This window comes from Mus caroli, chromosome 14 (assembly GCF_900094665.2).
Source record: "Mus caroli chromosome 14, CAROLI_EIJ_v1.1, whole genome shotgun sequence".
NCBI classification, from domain to species: domain Eukaryota; kingdom Metazoa; phylum Chordata; class Mammalia; order Rodentia; family Muridae; genus Mus; species Mus caroli.
Genome location: NC_034583.1, coordinates 69,548,538 through 69,569,217, shown reverse-complemented (window position 1 = coordinate 69,569,217; position 20,680 = coordinate 69,548,538). Strand labels below are relative to the sequence as shown.

General features: G+C 42.7%; 1 protein-coding gene and 1 pseudogene across 2 annotated transcripts in view; one reads left to right on the top strand and one right to left on the bottom strand.

Moving 5' to 3' along the window:
* Positions 1 to 20,680, top strand: part of Dgkh (diacylglycerol kinase eta) — a 163,221-nt gene that overhangs the window by 15,676 nt on the left and 126,865 nt on the right. The window lies entirely within an intron of this gene.
* On the bottom strand, positions 12,088 to 12,793 carry LOC110308978 (annotated as a pseudogene).

Sequence of the window (20,680 nt, the reverse complement as noted above, 5' to 3'; positions counted from 1 at the left end):
TCCCTCCTCCTCCTCCTCCTTCTCCTCCTCCTTCTCCTCCATCCACCCTAGTTTATGCTGTCCATTTACTTAAGTGTGCCATCCACCAGACTTATGCTAGATCTACCAGGGTCCATACCCTTAAAATGTCTTTTCCTTGCCCAGAAACCATCAACTATCAATACCAGCTCATAGTTTTTGTCAGTAATTCTGAAATAAAGAAAAAGGATAACAAACTGGGTGGTGTTGACCTTAGTTCCAGCACTCCAGAGGCAGAGGGAGGCAGATATTTGAGTTCAAGGCAAGTCTGGTCTACAGAGTGAGTTCTAGGACAGCCAGGTATACACAGAGAACCCCCTTCCCTCTCAAACCAAGGAAACAAAACAAAGCAACCAACCCACCCCATCCCAGTAGTTTCTCTGCCACTGTCAAGTGTGTCTGTACTCCTGTAAAACTTCATTTAAAGAACTGGAATTTGAACGTCATGAAGTTTTCAGGGTTAAAAATACTCTTTTGTTTTTCAATCAACCTGTTTAAATATGTCAAAATCTTTCTTACTTGTGGACTGTGTAAAAATCAAGTGCAGACAGGATGTGGCCAATGAGATGGTCTGTGGCTCTTGTTGGCCAAGGCTGGCCTCTACCATAGACTCTTGAGCTGGTGTGTGGTTAGGCTCCCAAAGCAGTGCAAAGTTAAAGCGTAGCTAAATATCAGCATATAAGGCACCAAATGAAGCTAAATTTCAGTCCATTTGAAAAAAACCTCATCTTTGTAGAACATTTTATTTTTAGCTTGGTTTGCGTCTTTGCTTCCATTTTAATGTGAACTAAATATAGCCTGGAAACTCTGACTCCTGGTACAGTAATATATAGTATAACAGCTTTCTTTCCATGTTAATTACACGTCAAACATGACGGTCCATTATTAAAGATAAGAGGCATAAATAATTTACTAAGCCTTTATGTATAGCGTAAGATGCGTTGCTTCAGTGTGTCTAAATTTAGAATTCTTTGGCTTCATTGATGGTTGCGTGTTTGCTTTTAGGGTGGCCGGGAGAGAGGACTAGGAAAGTTTGGGGCTCCCTTTGGCCTTGGTCTGGTACTAGATTAGTTGGACTTCCTTCATTCAGGAACTGTTTATAAGGGAAGGTTTTAATTAAAGAGAGTTTGTTTTATATCTAAGAATAGACTTTGACAAAGACCATAGCATGTTAGTACATTACAGCTGCCCTTGACAAATGTGGTTTCACTCTGTGACTCTTTGGACATTTGAGAAATATTTATAATTGGCCATGTGGGTTAAGATGGCCAATGGTTATTATTGATCACAGCTTTAACTTAACATTCAATATACTCTGGTTGTTTGTTTGTTTGTTTGTTTGTTTTTTGTTTTTTTGGCCATTTTACATAGGTAGGTTTTTTAATTTTTATTTTTTGAGACAGTCTTACTCTGTAGCCCAGGCAACTTGGAACTCAAACTTTCAGCAATCCTCCTGCCTCAGTCTCCTAGTCCTTAGCTTACAGGAATCTTGCTCAGCCATTGATGCTTTAGAAAGTATTTTAATTTTCAGTTCTGCATATGAGTGTGTGGCTATGTTTGGATATATGCATTGAGTGCAGATGCCCTCAAGGGTCAAAAGAAGGTGTCAAATGCCCTGGAGCTGAAGTTACAGGCAGAGAACAGCCGACATTGGTACTAGGAACGGAACTCAGTTCCTCCGTGGGAACACCATGCACTCTTTTTAAAAAAAAATAATTAATTAATTAATTTTAATTAGGTATTCTCTTCATTTACATTTCAAATGCTATCCCAAAAGTCCCCCATACCCTCCCTCTCCCCCTACCCACCCACTCCCACTTCTTGGCCCTGGTGTTTCCCCTGTACTGAGGCATATAAAGTTTGCAAGACCAAGGGGCCTCTTTTCCCAATGATGGCCGGCACTATGCACTCTTAAACTGCTGTCACTGATTTTAAAGGTCCGGAAGTGGTAACAGCCCCTCTCTCCTGCTTTTGAGCTATCAGACTACTATGATATAATTTAACATTACTGATTCTTTAAAGCTGAGCATCTTGGCTCATGCCTATAAGTCCTGTTCTTGGGAAACAGAGACAGGGGAATTGCCTTTGGTTCACTACCAGTTTGGGATCTTGTCTTTTGACAAAGAACAGAAAGTAGTCTCATTTGAAAGATGGATTCATGGGTGTCAATTTTGCTACCCGCTGTGTGTCATGTGTGGTTGGGGGAAGGCTTAATATATTCGTTGAATATTAGACTACCGCAGAATTTTAAAGTAGTATGGGAGTTTGTATTAATAATCCAACTTAAAATGTTTAGCCTGCTCAGGGACAGATTGCTGTACACTTTTTTTTTTCTAGATAAAATAGTCAGGTGGTAAAAAATTGGCCTCCAAAACCTGTCATTTTTCATTCCTTAAAAATAAATTTTACTCATATTTTTTTCCAAAAATATATCTTAATAGGCCAAATGGAAAATTACTTCATATGATTCTTTTAAGCTGTACCATGACCTTTTAAAAATACCACCGTACCTTACAGAAGTGAAACTAGGTTTTCTTTGAAAACCTGTTTAAAAAATTAGGTGCCTAGAAACATCTTCTACTAAATTAGTGATTCTGAGGGTTAAAAAACAGAACAAGACAAAACAAAACCATGCAATGACTTTTATTAATTTTAATAAGAATTCATAAAAATTCTAGCTGAAGTATTTAAGTCTGAAATCTATATCTCAAATGCTGACTCATGGTTATCAATAACAGGATATTCTTGCAATGAAAGGAATCACTTGCAGAAAGGTGTTAGGAAATCTAAAACACGGTGAAAGATACGATCATAGATTTAGTATATTAATAATGGCAGGGGTGGGATGAAAGAGAAGGGAGGGAGGGAGAGGGGCTGGGGTGGGGAGAGGCCAGGAACTCACTCACTACAGGCTCTCATGCCAGGGACTCTGGGGACAGCCATTTAGAGTCCCCTGTACCACAGTCCGTGGAGCTCAAGGGTAAGGAACAGAAAGAAGGCCGAAGCCCTGCTTTGAGGTCCGGCCCTATCATTAATTAATTCAGCAGTTACATTTTAGTGTCAGACTCACATTTTTTTTTTTTTTTGCACTTGAAAATTTAGGTAATTTTATCCAGCTGTTAAATAAGGTCATCAAGTTGGTCCCAGTGGTATATGCCTATAAACACAGCACGCAAGAGGAAGAGACAGGTGGGTCTTTATAAAGTCAAGGTCTGCCTGGTCCACAGTCAGGACTATGAAGCTCGACCCTATCTCAGAAAAGCAAAGTGAAACAAAAATAAAAATAAATGTTTGTCAAGAAAGTACTAGGTAGAAAAGTACTCTCGTCTGTCTGAAATGGCCAAACATGGTGGTGTGTGCTGTAGATTCAGCTACTCAGGAAACTGAGGCAGGAGGATGGTTTGAGACCAGGGGTTAGGTGGGAAGAACATAACAGATCCCGTCTCCTTATAAAAATAATCCAAATAACCCAAACAACACCTCCATCCCTAAAACAAAAAGCCCCAGAGTGTGAAATAAGTGCATACATGTATGTGTGTGTGTGTGTGTGTGTGTGTGTGTGTGTGTGAGAGAGAGAGAGAGAGAGAGAGACGTGGGGTGGGGGTGGGGCTAGCCCAGAGGAACTTAGAAATAGTGACCATCTTTATTTCAGCTTCTAGAATGCTGGGATTACCCGCATGGCCACCACATTCGTTTGAGAACATTTTCTGTACCACACATCACCGTTTTTTAAATCTTCGTCGCACCTCAGTTCACGCATTCTAAAAATACAGCAGCTCGAGTAGTGTGTAGGTGCCGGGGATAGCACAGGAAGCCAGACAGACAATATGAAACGAATGCAGAACAAATTCCTGAGGTTATAAGCATGCAAAGTGCACGACGCCGTCTGTGAAGAGAAGTACTCCAGGAGGTGACTTGAAGTGCTGTGCTAGTGGGGCCTTGTGGGCAGAGCTGAAGGAGGAGGTGTTCTCCCAGAGGGCAGTGTTCCAGCTGTGTTGTGTGGCCCTCCGAAGGATGGGGAGGTCAGTGGGACTGCTGTGCGTAGAATGTGGGAAGCTGGTGAGCAGAGTCAACAGTAAGATACCCCGAGGAGTCCTTAGCTGAGTCTATACGCATCCCTAACGTTCACCTGACTGTTGGACATCCTTCTGAATTTTATGTCTTTGCGCACACCCAGAGAGGGCTGAAATAGTTGTACAGAGGAGATTCTAGGGCAGAAAAAAGCTAGACCAGAAACACATCAACATAGACCTATCAGAGGTGCAGAGTTTCTGTCGTTACTTCTAGCCCAGTGGTTCTCAACCTGTGGGCAAGCCAGTCAGCAGCAATCCTCCGTGGCCTGTGCATCAGCTCCAGCCCTGTCTGAGTTTCTGCCCTGACTTCAGGGGTGGACTGTGATGTGGAAGTATAAGCTGAAATAAACCCTTTCCTTCCCAAGTTGCTTTTGACCATAGTGTTTCATCACAGAAAAAGAAACCCAAACTAAAACAGGAGGACCTTATAATGCTTCTGTGAGTGTGGAGTTTCTGCTGCTTTGTAATTTTAATGTTTCGCGTATCACGAGTTTATAATGCACTCAACGCCTCAGCTTTGTCAACCACGTTGTCAGTGGTTCTTTCTCAACCTGTGGGTCACAACACCTGTACAGGATACCCTGCATATCAGATATTTGCATTAAGACTCATAACGGTAGCAAAATTACAGTTAAGATGTAGCCGTGGAAATAATTTTATGGTTCGGGTCATGAGGAACTGAATTAAAGGGTCGCAATTATGAAGGTTGAGAACCACTGCTCTGGCCAATCATATCTGACTCAGAGCAAGGCAGGTGCTTTGTAAATGTGTGCCTGTGTCATTCTGCGCACTTTCTCCATTTCTCTCCTGGGTGTAATTCTGTGAACTGTTCTTTTTCTTATGTTCTACACACTCTGTGTCAGGCTTTGTTTTGGTAAAGTATGGAGAGGCGACTGTGATCTAAGAAGACTATGTGGATCAGGCAGCATGTTCAGATAGGGCACACCATGTGTTCTCCCGGATATTCTCACAGCACTGGTGAGGGATGAAGTAGATGTTCTCTTCACATACATCATAACAAACCCAGAGGGTACCATGATGACACCCTCTCCTGTAAGGCCCATAGAGAAACTCAGATTTCAACTGAGTGACAGCTGCCACTCAGGGGATCTAAGTGAGACACTTTTAGTTCTGGGTGACATAGGCACAAAGGTGCAAGTAGTTTTTATTCCTTTGGCATTTTTGAGGCAGTTTCTCTCAAAGGCCTTGAGCCCCTGATCCTTCCTACCCCACCCTTTCAAATGATTTCTGAAGACTGAATAAGTATCAGGAATTTTGAATTACCCTTTCTTTAAACTGGGTTCTCTTGCAGAACTTGGGCTGCGTAGCTTCTTGTGTTTTTGTTTTTTATTTTGTTTGTTTGTTTGTTTTTGTTTTCATTTCCACAGAGTTGAAATGTTATGGGTTGAACAGTATGTTAGAATGNAAGGGAAATCTGGCAGTTCTTGGTGGTTTAAAGATCAGAGGGAAATGATGAGACCCTTGTATAACAATGTTTGAAAGCATGTTTAGACGGTTTCACAATGGATATGTTATTGTGTTGATACCATGAGCCCCTGAATAATTCTTTTGTTACTACAGTGTATGTGGATTTCCCCTTTCCCTTCGCTCCTTCCATTTACCTCCATCTCTCCCTTCATCCATCCCTCCCTCCCTCCATCCCTTCCTCCTTCCTTCCCTTTCTTACTTCTGTGAGATTATATAAAGGAGGAACAGAGCAAGGAGAAAGAGTGGAGGATGCAAAGAAAAACGGTGATGTCACACCTCACACTACCCAGCAGCCCGTGGGGCCAGGGTTCCTGGAGTACCGTGTGTGGGAGTGTTGCTGAGTAGCAGGAAAAACTTAAGAGGTCAGCGGGTGGGGTGAGCAGACAGGTGGCTGAGACACTGCCCTTGACAACTTAGCACCACTAGAGCATATAATTAGGCCCTAGATGCAGGCTATTATGTTCACAAGGAAGGAGTGCAGTTGATGTTCCAAGCTAGTAAGTGTGATCTTGAAAATAAAGTTAGAATTTAAAATCTTCTAGATGGCAGTAGAGAAATGAAGCCACAATTGAAGAGGGATTTGGAGATCGTGTGAAGGCTTTGTTTAAGTGAAACCATTTTTTAAAAAAATCTTTTAAATTTCTATCTTCAAATGTGTGTGTGTGTGCGTGTGCGTGTGCGTGTGTGTGTGAAGGCATGTCCAGGTACCTTGGGTGCTGTGAACTGAACATGGTTCCTCTGCTTAGAGCAGTAATGCCCCGACCCCTGACCTCTTCAGCCTGGAAACACTTTTTAAAAAGAAGTAAAGCTGTGTGAACCAAGGAGGACTGTCCAGCTGGGAGTGTGTGTGTGGAGATCAGCTGTGGCCAAGAAGGAAGGCTGAGTCTTGCAGACAGGTTGGGGTGGCCTTTCCTAGGAGCGCATCTGCTTGGCCTCAGCATGAAGCAGGGGGAGGGAGGATGCTTCTGGATATTCTTTGATCGTTTTGACTTTCTCAATAAAATGGGAAGCTAAGTTATCAACCGAGAGTCATGGTGGAAAAGATGGTGGAGATCTGGAGAGAGGGAAAGGCAAGGAGAGCTGATCAGGAGAGGAAATCCCTGCCTTGGGAAATGGAAGCCAAGGGGCTGAGGAACGCATCGTGCGTACAAATCTGAGGGCCTTATCCAGGAAGGTCAAACAGACACTGTCAGCCTGGTATAGACCCTGATCAGCTGCCGGGCTGGGGTAAACAGAGAGCTGTAGTAAACAGGGTTGTATGCAGATTGTCTAGGCATGGCCAGGGAAGAGGGGACAGGGAGACTGGAGGGGGATCCCACAGCCCAGAGTCACAGAGTGAGTGCTAGAAGTTACTTGGACACGAGTGACTGCAAGACATAGAGAAGAGACAGTTTAGAGATGGAATTAAGCCCGAGATTGAAACTTTGTTCAAATTAGGAAAGGAAGAAGAAAAATGAAAGTCTGTTAAAGGGAACTACAAAGCTTCAATTATTTTAGAGATGCATTAATAACAGGGGAAATCTCCAGATGATCTGTATGAAGCTTGCTATACCTTCTTCTGTGAAATACAAAGAATGGTTTACTTAGAAAACGAAGAAGAAAGTTTCCTCAAAGAAACAAATAAATCTATTTTGGAATCCAAAAACTACATACAAACCCCTGAAGTGCATGAAATAAAGTGGGTTCTGGTTCTAATGCTGTGTGTGTGTGTGTGTGTGTGTGTGTGTGTCCGTCTGTCCGTCCGTCCGTCCGTGTCCATCCTTGAACTCACTGTACAGCCCATGCTGGTCTTGAACTCATTTCCTCTTGTCTCCCAACGGGTGGGATTATAAGCATGCACCATCACACCCAGCTCTGGTTCCAGTTCTTATCAGGCAAGCTGGATAGCACCCGAAGGCCCCAGTTCCTCCTCAGGTAAACCCTAGTAGGAGGTTGTGGGTAGATGAGAGAAAGCCCTCTGCTTGTGCCCAGCACCCAGTAGATGCCAGCAGCCAAATGTTAGGAGTCTTGAGCTGAATCGCACTTTTCCCAGTAGGGCACCCAACTTTCTTAAGAAGGTTGCAAGTGTGCAGGGCCATAGTGAAATCTCACAGCCATAGGCGAAGAATTCTTATCTGTTTCCGATGAGCCAGAAACCGGAGATTCTGATTGTAAACCTGTCTTTAGATTGGATCTCACCTGAGAAGCATATATATATATATATATATATATATATATATATATATATATATATATATATATATGTCATCATAGATGTTAAGATTCCACAGTAAGAAGAAAAGAATGTTGAAGGAGATCCAGCCTGTCTGTAGTAATAAACACTTCCTTGTCACCATCCATTTCTGTCACAGCCATCCGGGCAGTCATGGCAGTTCTCTTAAAGCAAATGTCACCCTTGCCTGTTGGCTCTGCTCCTCCCTTCTGTGGGGTGGGAAGGGGAGTAGGTATAACAGAGGGCCAGGGGCAAATGTCACTGAGAGCATGCTTCTCTACACTCTTGTGTGTATGAGGGAATCCAGAGGCTGGACCGAGTAAGCTAACACAGATGTGTGGCTTCCTCGAGCAGTAGGAGGCTGAGGGAGATATTTCCTGGAAGATACTTGGATGAGAAAGACTGGGGTCCAATGTGAGTAAGAGTAATACAACAGCCAGTGGAATTCTGGTCCTCACTGTGGTTCAAGATTATCCATCCATAGGCTGACAAAGCCAAGGGAACTTAGTACAGTATAAACACGTGATGTGCTAAGCATAAAAGTTTTGAAGCAGTAAAACTCTGTGCCTACAAAAGTATTATTTGGATGACCCCTGTTTTAGTCAGGGTTACTGTTGTGACTAAACATCACGACCAAAAGCAACTTGGGCAGGAACGGGTTTATTTCAGTTTACAGTTCCACATCACAGTCCATCACTGAGGGGAGGTCAAGGCAGGAATCCAGGCAGAGCAGGAGCCTGAGGACAGGAGCTGATGCAGAGGCCATGGAGGGGTGCTGCCTGCTGGCTTGCTCCCCATGGCTTGCTCAGCCTACTGTCTTATAGCACTCAGGAACACCAGCCCAGGAGTGTACCTGTCCACAGTGGGCTGGGACCTACCCCATCAATCACTAAAATGCCCTGTAGGCATGCCTACATCCTGATCTTATGGAGGCATTTTCTCAATTGGGGTTTCCTCTTTTTAGATGACATAAAAACTAGTCAGCACTACCCCCACAAAAGAACAACTCAAGTGTGTATTTATGGCTATCAAATAGATAAAATGTGGTAATACATACATTGGGGGATCACTTAGACTTATACAGGAAGGAAATTCTGACCTCTGTGTGGATGAGAACATTAGACCAAGTGAGATAACCCAGTCATGAAGGAAGAGCAAGTGAGGTCAAAATCATAGGCACGGGAAGAATGGTGGTTGTCAAGCTTGGGGAGGGAATGGTAGTAGGTAGTTGTTTAATGGTTTTACTTCCAGATTGAACAGTTATGTGTGGGATGGATGGATGGATGGTCATGATGGCCCCGAACTGCTTAGTTACTGATGGTTAAGTTGGTAATTTTATTATGTGTATTTCCCCCATAATTAAAAGGGTATCTTACAAATTATAGGAATATAAATATAGGAATGGCTGTCTATAAAACTCAGTAGTGATGCAAAGGTGGAAAATAAACCCAAGAAATGCATGAGTACTGTGGGTGTTGTCAAGCTAACTTATAAGCCTTGTATAACTACATCTATTAGAATGTTGCCTGACTTGGGCTATTCAGATGCTGTGGATATGGTGGTGGTATAAGGAGAGAACCAGCCTTCTAACATTGTCCTATGACCTCCACATGCACATGGTGGCATGTGAATGCCTTTCCCAAATGAATGGTTGCTTTTTTAACCTACTTTACTAAAATGACTTAAAACATCTTAAGACAATATCTAATTGCATACTGCATAGTGGTGAAGAGTTTCTTAGCCAACCAGATATTATAGAACAGCATAAGATGGTAGGGCTGGGGATGCTCACACCTTTTATCCCAGGATTACAGGCAGAGGCAGGTGGATCTCTAAGGCCTGCCTGATGGCAGAGGCAGGTGGATCTCTAAGGCTTGCCTGATGGCAGAGGCAAGGCTTGCCTGATGGCAGAGGCAAGGCTTGCCTGATGGCAGAGGCAGGTGGATCTCCGTAAGCTTGAGGCCTGCCTGGTCTACTGAGTGAGTTTCAGGCCAGCCAGGGCAATATAGTGAGACCTTGTGTGAAACAAACAAACCAAAAAAAAATTATAAAAATATAAATTATAAAATAAAAATTATAAAAATCAGGCTTAGATATTGAAAAAAAGATTGTGTAATTGGAAAAAAAAAAGAAGGAATGTACTTACAAGTGTGTATTTTAAGTGAAGTATTACAACCAAGTGGCAGCTGGGTCACCAGTTAGTTAAAAATTCAAAGCGTAATGCCACAGTCCCACACTACATATTTTTTTGGTTGGGTTAGTAATCAGACTTGTAATATATGGAATCATTAAAGTCCTAGCCTAATTATAAAGAGATAAATATTTGTATGTTTCAGGCAGAAAATTAAAAACAACACAAAAAAGAAAACAGAAATCAAAAGTTTACTATATCCTGGCATATTGAAATTTATCATGAATCAGTTCACACGGTCGGTAAATTCCCATCTCTTCCAACCTTTAACCCAAAAGGTAGCTCTCATTTTTTTGTTTATGATAAAAATGTCTAGTAACAAAAAAATTGGTTAGATGAATTATGTACATACATATTATTTAAAAACCTTCTATTCAATCAAATGTTTCACAGATTGAAGGCATTCAGTAGGTAGAGGATTGAAATCACAAACTTATTTTATATCATGTCGAGGTAGAAGATAAAAAAAAATTGTAACTTCAGAAGAAGAGATCCCGCGCTCCTCTTCTTATATACGTGTCAGAGTGCGGAGGACATCGGGAAAGGTCGGGAGGGAGAGTAAGCTTTGTGAGTTTGGGTGTATATTCCTGTGTTTGGAGGCTGGGCGTCAACCTCAGCTGTCACTCCTCAGGAGCCATCCACCTTGTCTTTCTCAGTCTCTTACTGGGACCTGAGGCTCGCTGAGTGGGCTGGATAGCTGGCCAGTTCCAGGGAGTCAGTCTCCTGTTCAGCCTCCTAGTGCTGGGACTACCAGTGCAGGCTACCATGTTGCCTCTGCTGAAACTGCCTCCCCCTCCCCCTCCCCTCCTCCTTCCTTTCCCTCCCCCTCTCCCTCCCCCTCCCTCTTTCTGTAAGGTCTTGCTATGTAGTTCAGGTTAGTCTTGAACTCACAGCATCCTGCTTGTGGACGTTGTACATCGTGGTGCGCACTAGGCTCCGCACCACGATGTACAACGTCTGTTATTACTATTGTTATTTGACAAGGTCTCATTATGTAGCCCTGGCCGTCATGGAACTCACTATATAGGCCAGGATGGCCTCAGACTCACAGAGACCCATCTGCTTCTGACCTTGGCTTTTTATGTGGCCTCTGGGGATACAGCTCAAGTCTGGGTGCTTATATTATAAGCATCCAGTCCCAAAGTATTTATCTTTTCTTTCTTTACTTCTCTTTGCTCATTCCCATTAATTTTTTTGGCAACATGTTTGTTTTTGTAATAAAAACTTTGGCTTTTGAATTTGGATACAGTTCATTATATTGGGAAAAAATGCAAAAAGAAAACTCGTATTTTTCAATCCGCTCAAGAACACAAATTGTCTGTATTAGTAAAATGTTTAGTAATTAGATTACACAGTGCTTCATATTTCTAGAGGGAGATTAAATATTTTTGTTGGAGTAGTAAGAAATAATATTGATTGCTCACTAAACGCTGTATTACATTTTGTTTCTACATGAAAGAACAATTAAATAAGAGTAATTCAGTGCTTAGAAAATAAAAAATATGGTTTTTGTTTATTTTTTGTGCACATGAGTGTGCTACCACATGCATGGGGAGGGCAGAGAGCAGCTTGCAGGATGTGGAGTAGACGGATCCCCAGGATCGACCGAGGCTTGTCAAGCTTGGCGGCATGTACCTTGGCCCTTTGAGCTACTCTGATGGCTCTAATTGAGTACTTCACAGTCTCTGTAACAATAAAGGTAAAGAAGCCTAGTTGTTCTTTACTATTAAAGAGAAAAGATGGTAGTGAGCTATTTAGAGCTGAAGTTAGTCTGTATAGCCATTCTTTTTTATTACTATAAGTAAAGGATTAAATTTTGGTAATAGAACCAATAGCTTCTAAAAGAGTATGTTAAAATTTACCAGTTATTTCTAGACATGATAATCTATAAATTGAATTTACCTGAAGGTTTGGCCTATGCTTTAGATGTTTCAGTATCACTTTGGTATCACCTCAGAAGGAGGGGTAGGGGTGTCATTTAAAGATGTAAAAAGTTGGAGGGGTCTCCACAGCTTCAGAGGAAGGCAGGGCTCTTGATCTCGGTAGGGCTCTGTCCACTCCTGTGGACAGAGCTGGGGACAGCATGGGACCTTCTGCTCTCTGCATCACGGTCCTGTGTAGATCACAGGGCTGCAGGGCTCAGTGGTGCAGGTTTGCTTATGTGCTTCAAAGGTCAGCATTTCCAGATGGACGGAGCTCCAGGCTCCTCCATCTCTGTCACCATGGACTGGACTGGCCCAGTCCCTTTGGGGAAAAAGGCTCTGGGGAGAGAGATGTTTCCAGGCCACTGATCCTCTGGAGGCAGGGCAATCTGATCACAGATTTTGTCTAACCGGTCAGCTTCAGAATGTCCATAGAAGAGAGGATTTTGTCCAGACATCTCTGCAGAGATACAGCCGACACTCCACATGTCCACAGGCGTTGCATATGTAGACTATAGAAGAATTCCAGGAGCATGGTGCTGGAGTGTAGCAACTGCAGGTGTGAGGGCCATCTGTTAGCTGCAGATTCTGGCTAAGCCAAAGTCAGCCAGCTTGACTGTCCCACTACTCAGCACTAGAATGTTCTCTGGCTCTGGTTCTCTGTGTACTGTGCAATTTTTATAAAGGAGATCGGGACCTCTTTGAAATTAGTGCATTAGATCCTTCACGTCTCAAGTTGCAAGCCTGCTGGGTATGCCCTGTCCGTATATGTCTGTTTGTCCTGGTTTGTATGCTCAAACACTAGGGTCACTTTGATCTTAGGTAGTTCTGGAAGAAGCACAGACCTCCATCAGCCAGACAACCTTGTGGTACTCAAAGCCTCCAGCTTCCTCAGGAAGGGCGTGTCATGAGCTGTACCGATGGCAAGGTCTCTCCAGCTTCTCTTCTGTTGTTGTTGTTCTTCTTCTTATTATTATTAAAATCTCTCACTGAAACTGGAGCTCATTGGTTGGCTACATTGGCTGGCCAGCCAGCTCTAGGGCCCACTTACATCACTAGCCTCCTCCCCTTGGCATTATCCTACCTGTGTTTTGTTGTTGTTACTGTTACTATTAACTATTAACTTTGTGTGGGTGTCTTGCCTGCATGTGTGTTTGTGTACCACGTGCAAGCAGTGCCTTTGGAAGCCAGAAGAGGGCGTTGGATTCCCTGGGATTGGGGTTACAGATGATTGTGAGGTCACTGAGAATGGAACCCAAGTCTTCTGGAAGGGCAGCCAGCGCTCTTCACTGCTGGCCTGCTCTCCCGTCTGTGCCTGGCTCTGTACATGGATCTGAAGCCTGGGCTTCATACTTGAAAACCAAGCACATTACCACTAAGGTGTCTCCTTGGCCTGTCAGGTGGCCTTTAGTACAGTAGCCTGTGGATTTAGTGGCGTTTTCCCATCTAATCAAAACATTACGGGGATGACTTGACACAGTCGATCAATCGTTCATGTCTTCCCCAGCGTTCCAGATCACCTTCTCAGTAAGGTGTATTTGGAACTTCAGAATCAACTCTCGTGGTTTTTTTTTTTTTTTCTGTCACCTGTGGTCATGTTTAAAGCAATGAGAAACCCGAGTTGTCTGACGTGTACAACATGTTCCTGAGGTGCTCCGAGGGCTGTGCAACCAACCACCCTTTCATTTCTCATTTTGTAAACAGACATCCCGTGCATCTTCTCTCAGGCACGATCCTGGCTTCACCATTTCGGCCATATTCTTCCTGTTTCAAATGGCCTTCAGCGTAGTGCTAACGTGTGTCTTATGCTCCTAAAAGCAAGAAAGCTGTGGGGTGTCTTATGCAGAAAATGTGTATAAGATGAGAGTTTTATTTTTTTAGGCTTGAGTTAGAGCACTTTCAGCACTAAGTTCAATGCTCATGAATCATATATATATATATATATATATATATATATATATATATATATATATGTGTGTGTGTGTGTGTGTGTCTGTGTGTGTGTGTGTCTGTGTGTGTGCAAATGTATCTGTATGTGTACACATATATACACATACATATATACATATACTTCCTGAAAAAAAAGCATCTTCAAGCAGAAGCACATACCTTCTAAGGTTTTAGATTGGATGTTAAAAATATGACCAGGCCCTTGCAAGGACTGTTGCTGTTCTAAGAGAAAATATTCCCTTCGAGTTCAGTATGGTTCCTTGAGTGGCACAGCCATCGTAGAGAACACAGCGGTGGCAAATAACGTGAATCAGTTGCCTGTAAAACTACTTGAAAGGGAACGTGTTGTAAAAAAAAAAGTGCGCATGTTGAAACTCATTAGTTCAAAACCCATCAATCAGAATCGCACATCAAAAAAAAATAAAAGTCTTTCTGGTGGAAGAGTAAGCCTGGACATACTTCGTTATGTTTGAACGTTCTAGTTTTCTGTACTTAAAAAAGAATTTTGAAGATGGAACACAGAATTGCTCATTAAGATGACCCATTTTTCCTCAACATTAAATACACATTTGGCTTTGACGTAACCTGTTTATGTCACAGAGTAGAATATGGCTGTTAGCCCAGAAAGCCCAGATGACAAGCATATATATATATATATACACACACACACACACACATATATATGTCATTGTGTGTGCTAGCTCCAACATTTTTCATTAGTCCTTAATCATCGGTGTTAATTATTCATTGTTGCTACAGTCAATCTAGCAATCAGTAATACATTTTTCATTGAGATGTCAGTTTAATGTAAATGGAACAACTCTGAGACCAGAGATAATCTTGGAGGCAGGGATGCAGCTTCCTTTTGTTTTGTTTTGTTTTTTTTGCCGTACATTTGATCTCTCTTCTGTCAGTGTGATCCTTCTGGCATTCACTGTTTGCTGTGTGTATACAGTAGGCTCTCAAGATGGCCTTTAAAAATCGAGGTTGTGCTTGCTTCTGTGAGTTCCAGTTGTGTAATGGCTGTATTGCAAGAAAAGCATTTGTCCTGAGGGTACCGTTTGAGTTGAGTTTTTTGTTGGTTTGTTTTGTTTTGAGTTGAACTAAAGCAGGTGTGCTGACGTGATGCTGTAGAATATGTCCGGGGCAGGAGAGTGCTGTGGGGAAGGTGACGGGTTTTATTTGAGAGGGGAACTGGCTTTGCATCCCAAGTGTCTCCCAGGTGACTCGCAAACAAAACTTATCTCTGAACTTAGGATGATAACGAATTTCCTCAGTTTCCAGGACTTAAACAGCACAGGTATTCAGACGCATGTCTGGAACACAGCGACACTTGAACCCCGGTCAGTTGTTAAGTTTATCCTGAAAGAAAACAGAGGCTGTGCCACAGTGAGTTCAATGTTTAAAATAAACTCAGCCTCTAAAACAAACCCTAATCGTATAAGCGGGAGAGGAAATTCTGCCCTTTATAAAGAAATATAAACATGCCGACTGTCGTAAGACCGCGGCCTCCTGTTAGTTCTGCTTTGGATGGTTTCTGAGTTTGCCAGATTGTGAAATCCCAGTATGACGGCCTAGACAGGCTGCTGCATATGGAGTTTTGATAGCCACCATCTTAGAGAACACAGTTCTGGCCTAGGCAGGGGATTCTTAAGCGAAGGAAAAAAGAGTCTCCCTCTAAGAAAACATCCTCCCCAGGCAGAGGAAGTACAGGTGGGTGGCTTGAGGAACGAAACCAAGTTTGTTCTCCATATTTGACCGCATGCACTCACCTGGACATGGGCGCAGGCACGAGTCACAGGACAAGCCTAGTCATCTTTACAGTGTGTCTTCTGCCCGCATCTACTTATTCATTCCTGCTCTGAAATTAGGGAAGTTCAGCTATGTCCCTCAGAATCAATCAGGAAAAGTACCCAGCTTCCACCCTTTTCCCCTCTGACTAAACTGAATAAAGGAAACACTTGCAAATTTTTTACTTAACCAGTGTCACAGTAAAAATATTAAGGTAGCCCTTGAAATGATTTAATGTTTTAGAAGTTCAAAAAAAGCTGCCGTCTCTCTACTGTAGTGGATGAGGTGCATTCGCGTGGTCCCCAGAACCTGGGATCCTCAGAGGTGGCAAAGTTACCCATACGGCTACCCGCATCATCCCCCCTCATCCCCCTCCCCATACCTTGAGCTTACATTTATTTAGTTGCTAGCATTACAGAGATTAATAAAACAGATCGGCATTTCACTATGTAGTTATTCTGTTTATTTGTTTGATCTTTTGAAACACAGTCTCACTACGTGGGTGGGGGCTCACCTCAGACTTGGAGCTGCCCTCCCTATGTGCTGGAATTAACATGTGCGCCTCCGTGTCTGGCTTCCTGCCGGTGTTTCAGCTGATCACTGGTCAGGGCATCTGTAAAAGCAGATCTGTTTTTAATCAGTGCATAGTTTTATTTTTGTAAGTAGAATGAAATATTTTCAAGTAGACACCACTCTTGAAATGGGCATAGCCTGCCTGAGCCTTTGTCATTGTGCTGGAGAGTCATGATGCATGGGAACTGGAGCTGTACGGGTGTGTGTGTGTGTGTGTGTGTGGTGTGTTAGGACAGGTAGACTTTCTGCCTCTGGTCAAAGTCTTGTAGGAAAGGTGTTGCAGGTTGTTCCCGGGGCCATGTGCATGCCGATCAAGTGTTCTACCATTGGCCTACCCTTGGTCTCACTTTCACCTCTTATGGATAGAAATTGCATAATAGAAGGCGAACTGTTTAACGCCTGCAAAAGCCTTTGAAACCAAGACCATGAGACTCCTCCTTCACGGTTGTTATGCTGACCAAAGGAGGAGAGTTAGAGTGAGCTTCAATCTTACTGTCTCTTTTGTACTTTTTTCCTGGTTTAGGTCAAGTTGGTGACATTTGTTATGCGTGAGTATAAATTGGCTAGTAGTGTTTGACAGTGCACTAATCCCTCTGACTTGGCAAAACCCTTAGAGTATGAATTTTGAGCTGGCAGACTTGTGGTAGCCCCGCTGCTTCATAGCTCCTCACTGATCTAAAGGGAAAGAACTCAGTAACTAAAATATTTACTTCATCACCAGAGCATGTCTCCTGGGGCTCAAGGACATCAATGAATAGGAGCTGTGTGTGTAAAAGTGCTATAAATCCCAGGTTCAGCTTCACCAGTGTTATCTGTGTTCCATGATTAACCTATAAATAAAACACCGTCATTCTCTTAATTTGCAGATCTTCCCTTTGAAAGGGGACCTCTAGCTCATAACAGATATGTCCCCTCGTCAGTATTGCTGCTCCAGCATGTTTAGCCTACTTAAATGTTATTTATTAATGTCTACTGTTAGCTGTAAACCACAAATTGAAATTTGAGTCTAGCGCAGATGGGGACTCTTTTAAGCCTCATGCTGTGACGGATGCTCATCTGTTGATCATGGTTTCCATGGCGAGCACTGGCTGCTACCTGTTTCAGCCGCTTCCTCCTACTCTTTCCTATTTTTGGCCTCTTTTCATTTCACACAGTCCTCACCTCCACTCCGCCACCATTACCTCATTCCACCCTTGATTTCTGTGCTTTGAACCACAACTTCCTATTTTTTTGAAGGAACTAAATCTCTTGAGCAATTTTATACAATTCTAAATCTCATGCACTAATAGTTTTTTCCACCAAAGAGGCCACTTGTAATGCAGCTCCACTGTGCACCGTCACTGGCATTCAATCCTCTGAGGGTGTCCGGCGGGGAATTCCAGGTTGGTGTTCATATCATGCCAAAAGCCCTTTGTAAATAAAGTTCTCAAAAGTTAGTGTATAATTAAAAAACAAAACAAAACAAAACTCTCAAGGCATCAAGACAGGGACTTAAAATAAATTACAAAATGTTCCTTGACCGAGACCAGGGAGATGCCTGAGTGGGCAAAGTGCTAGCTGTGCTGAGCTTGGATTCTCCAGCACCTATAGGTGGGACAAAAAGCCAAAATGAGAAATAGCTGTTCCCCGCCAGTGTTGGGGGATGGAGACAGGCAGATCCTGGGGGGTTTGCTGGTTATTTGGCAGAGATGAAATGAGAAGTTCCAAGATAAGTGAGAGACCCTTGTCCTAAAATAAAATGCAGGCACGCTTACACACACACACACACACACACACACACACACACACACACACACACGCAATGGCTGGCTGTGCTACCCCCACCCCCACCCTCCAAGTTAAAGCACTATTCTTCTATTCTTGTTTGCTGCCTATGTAACAGCCTCTAGCACTGGATGGTTCAGCCCAGGCTGGAGAGATGGCTTAGCAGAGGAGAGTACTTACTCCTCTTCCCGAGGATCTGGGTTCAATTCCCAGCACCCACATGGCTAACAACCGTCTTTAACTCCAGATTCAGGGGATCCGATGCCCTCTTCTGGCCTTTAAGGGCACTGTATGTACGTGGTGCACAGATAGGCATGCTGGAAAAACATGCACAATATAAAAGAACATAAAAGACAGCCCAATTTTTGGTTGGACTAAGCAATGAGAGACCAACCTTTAAGTTTTGTGTGTGGATGCTTTGCTGTGTTATTAGCTCAGGACGCCTTGCATGCCTGCCTTTTACTGGGTGACCTGTTGAAGAGAATCAGCCTGTAACACAGAGCTGGAAAGGAAAGAAACATTACTGTTAGCAATCGTGTTTTGTAAGAAAGCAGTAAAATGATTTTATACTTCCCATTTTCCCAGACATCTTACAACTCGTGATGTTCAGCCTAATCACTCGTTATATTTGGCTCCGGGACTGCAGAGCTCTAATGTTAAAATTTTGGTTCTTTTACTTTTTTAAAAAAAGTATCATGTGGCTCTTCCCAGAATAAGTTAGCAACAGATTATTGATTTAGTTAAGAGAAAAGAAAAGTGTGCTGTTGAGATTTTTCTTAGCTACAGATTTGATAGCACAGTTCACCCCTGGAGACCTGCTTACAGCTCACTGGTGGAATTTGATATAGACCAAGCTTTTATGATACCAAGAAAGAAATAATTGTTTTTGTTTGTATATTTTAACACGTTTGTGATGTTATAAATTATAGTTAAGACTTAGTTTTGTAGGGTATTAAATTACATGTGTAAATGTGGGGTTTTTGTTGTTGTTGTTTTAAAGAAAGTTAAAAATGTCCACATCCCCCCCCCCTTTTTTTTTGCTTGCTTATCCAGTCTTCTCAGTAGTCTGGTTTAGCAGCAATTATTGGTGCTATGCACTCACTGATAAGTGGATATTAGCCCAGAAACTTAGAATACCCAAGTTACAATTTGCAAAACACAAAAAAATCAAGAAAAATGAAGATCAAAGTGTGGATACTTCATTCCTCCTTAAAATAGGGAACAAAATACCCATGGAAGGAGTTACAGAGACAAAGTTTGGAGATAAGACGAAAGGATGGACCATACAGAGACTATCCCACCCGGGGATCCATCCCATAATCAGCCACCAAACCCAGACACTATTGCATATGCCAGAAAGGTTTTGCTGAAAGGACCCTGATATAGCTATCTTGAGTGAGGCTATGCCAGTGCTTGGCAAATACAGAAGTGGATGCTCACAGTCATCTATAGGATGGAACACAGGGCCCCCAATGGAGGAGCTAGAGAAAGTACCCAAGGAGCTTAAGGGGTCTACAACCCTATAGGTAGAACAACAATATGAACTAACCAGTACCCCAGAGCTTGTGTCTCTAGCATATGTAGCAGAAGATGGCCTAGTTGGCCATCATTGGGAAGAGAAGCCCCTTGGTCTTGCAAACTTTATATGCCCCAGTACAGGGGAAAGTCAGGGCCAAGAAGTGGGAGTGAGTGGGTAGGGAGCAGGGCGGGGGGAGGGTATAGGGAAATTCTGGGATAGCATTTGAAATCTAAATAAAGAAAATATCTAATAAAAACAAAACAAACAAACAAACAAACAAAAAACCCGTCTATAACAGTCCTTCCACCAGACTGTTAATTCATTCTTCAGCCTAGCCTTTGAGAAAAAAGATAGTATGTAGAAGACTCAAGGCGGCTTTAATATTCTGCCCGTATCATGAATTTAACATTTCTAAAACTGGTGCCAGTTTTTTCCAAGTGTGGGTTAGATCTCAGGCAGAGTTTAATACTGGAAAGGACAGCATTGCAAACTTCAGAGCCGAAAATACGTCATCAGAGAAAGCATCAGGACCCGCTTTGGTATTGATTATCACTGGTGACACTTGGCTAAGCTGCAAGCCAAGAAGGGCTATAGTCCTCTGCCTAAGAAATCAGAAGAGGCTTAGTAATGAGTTCATCCAGCAGGTGACAGATGCAGTGTTCAGAATACTGCTCATGGAAAGCACAGTTGACGCTGGAAAGCAACTGGCTGTGGCCCCCATCTTGACCTGACTCTCTGTTGAATGGGAATGTTAGGGAGATTGAGGTCAGCCCGCTGAGCGACAAGGTCCAAGGAGCTCATTTCTGTTCTGTCTCACGACAGCAGGGGCTGCTGAGCATCCTCATTAAATGTAGTCCTCTTCTATTTCATCCACGTAGAATTAGGATAAAAATACCCAGTTATAATGTGGGCTGCAAAGGGACCCTGGGGTTATTGGAGGAGCATTTTAAGGTCTGATTTTAGTATAGCTCCCTCTGTGGCTAAATGTAATCTTATTCCTGTGAAAATGGTTTTTTTTTTTTGGGGGGGGGGGAAATGATATAGAAAATTCAAGTGAATTTCATAATTAAAAAAGCATGACTATCTTGTTAAAGTTGCTTCTATTCTTTTATTTTCTTCAGCTAAAATGACTTTTTGCAATGTTAATATGATTCCACTTTTTTTTTTTTTTTTTTTTTA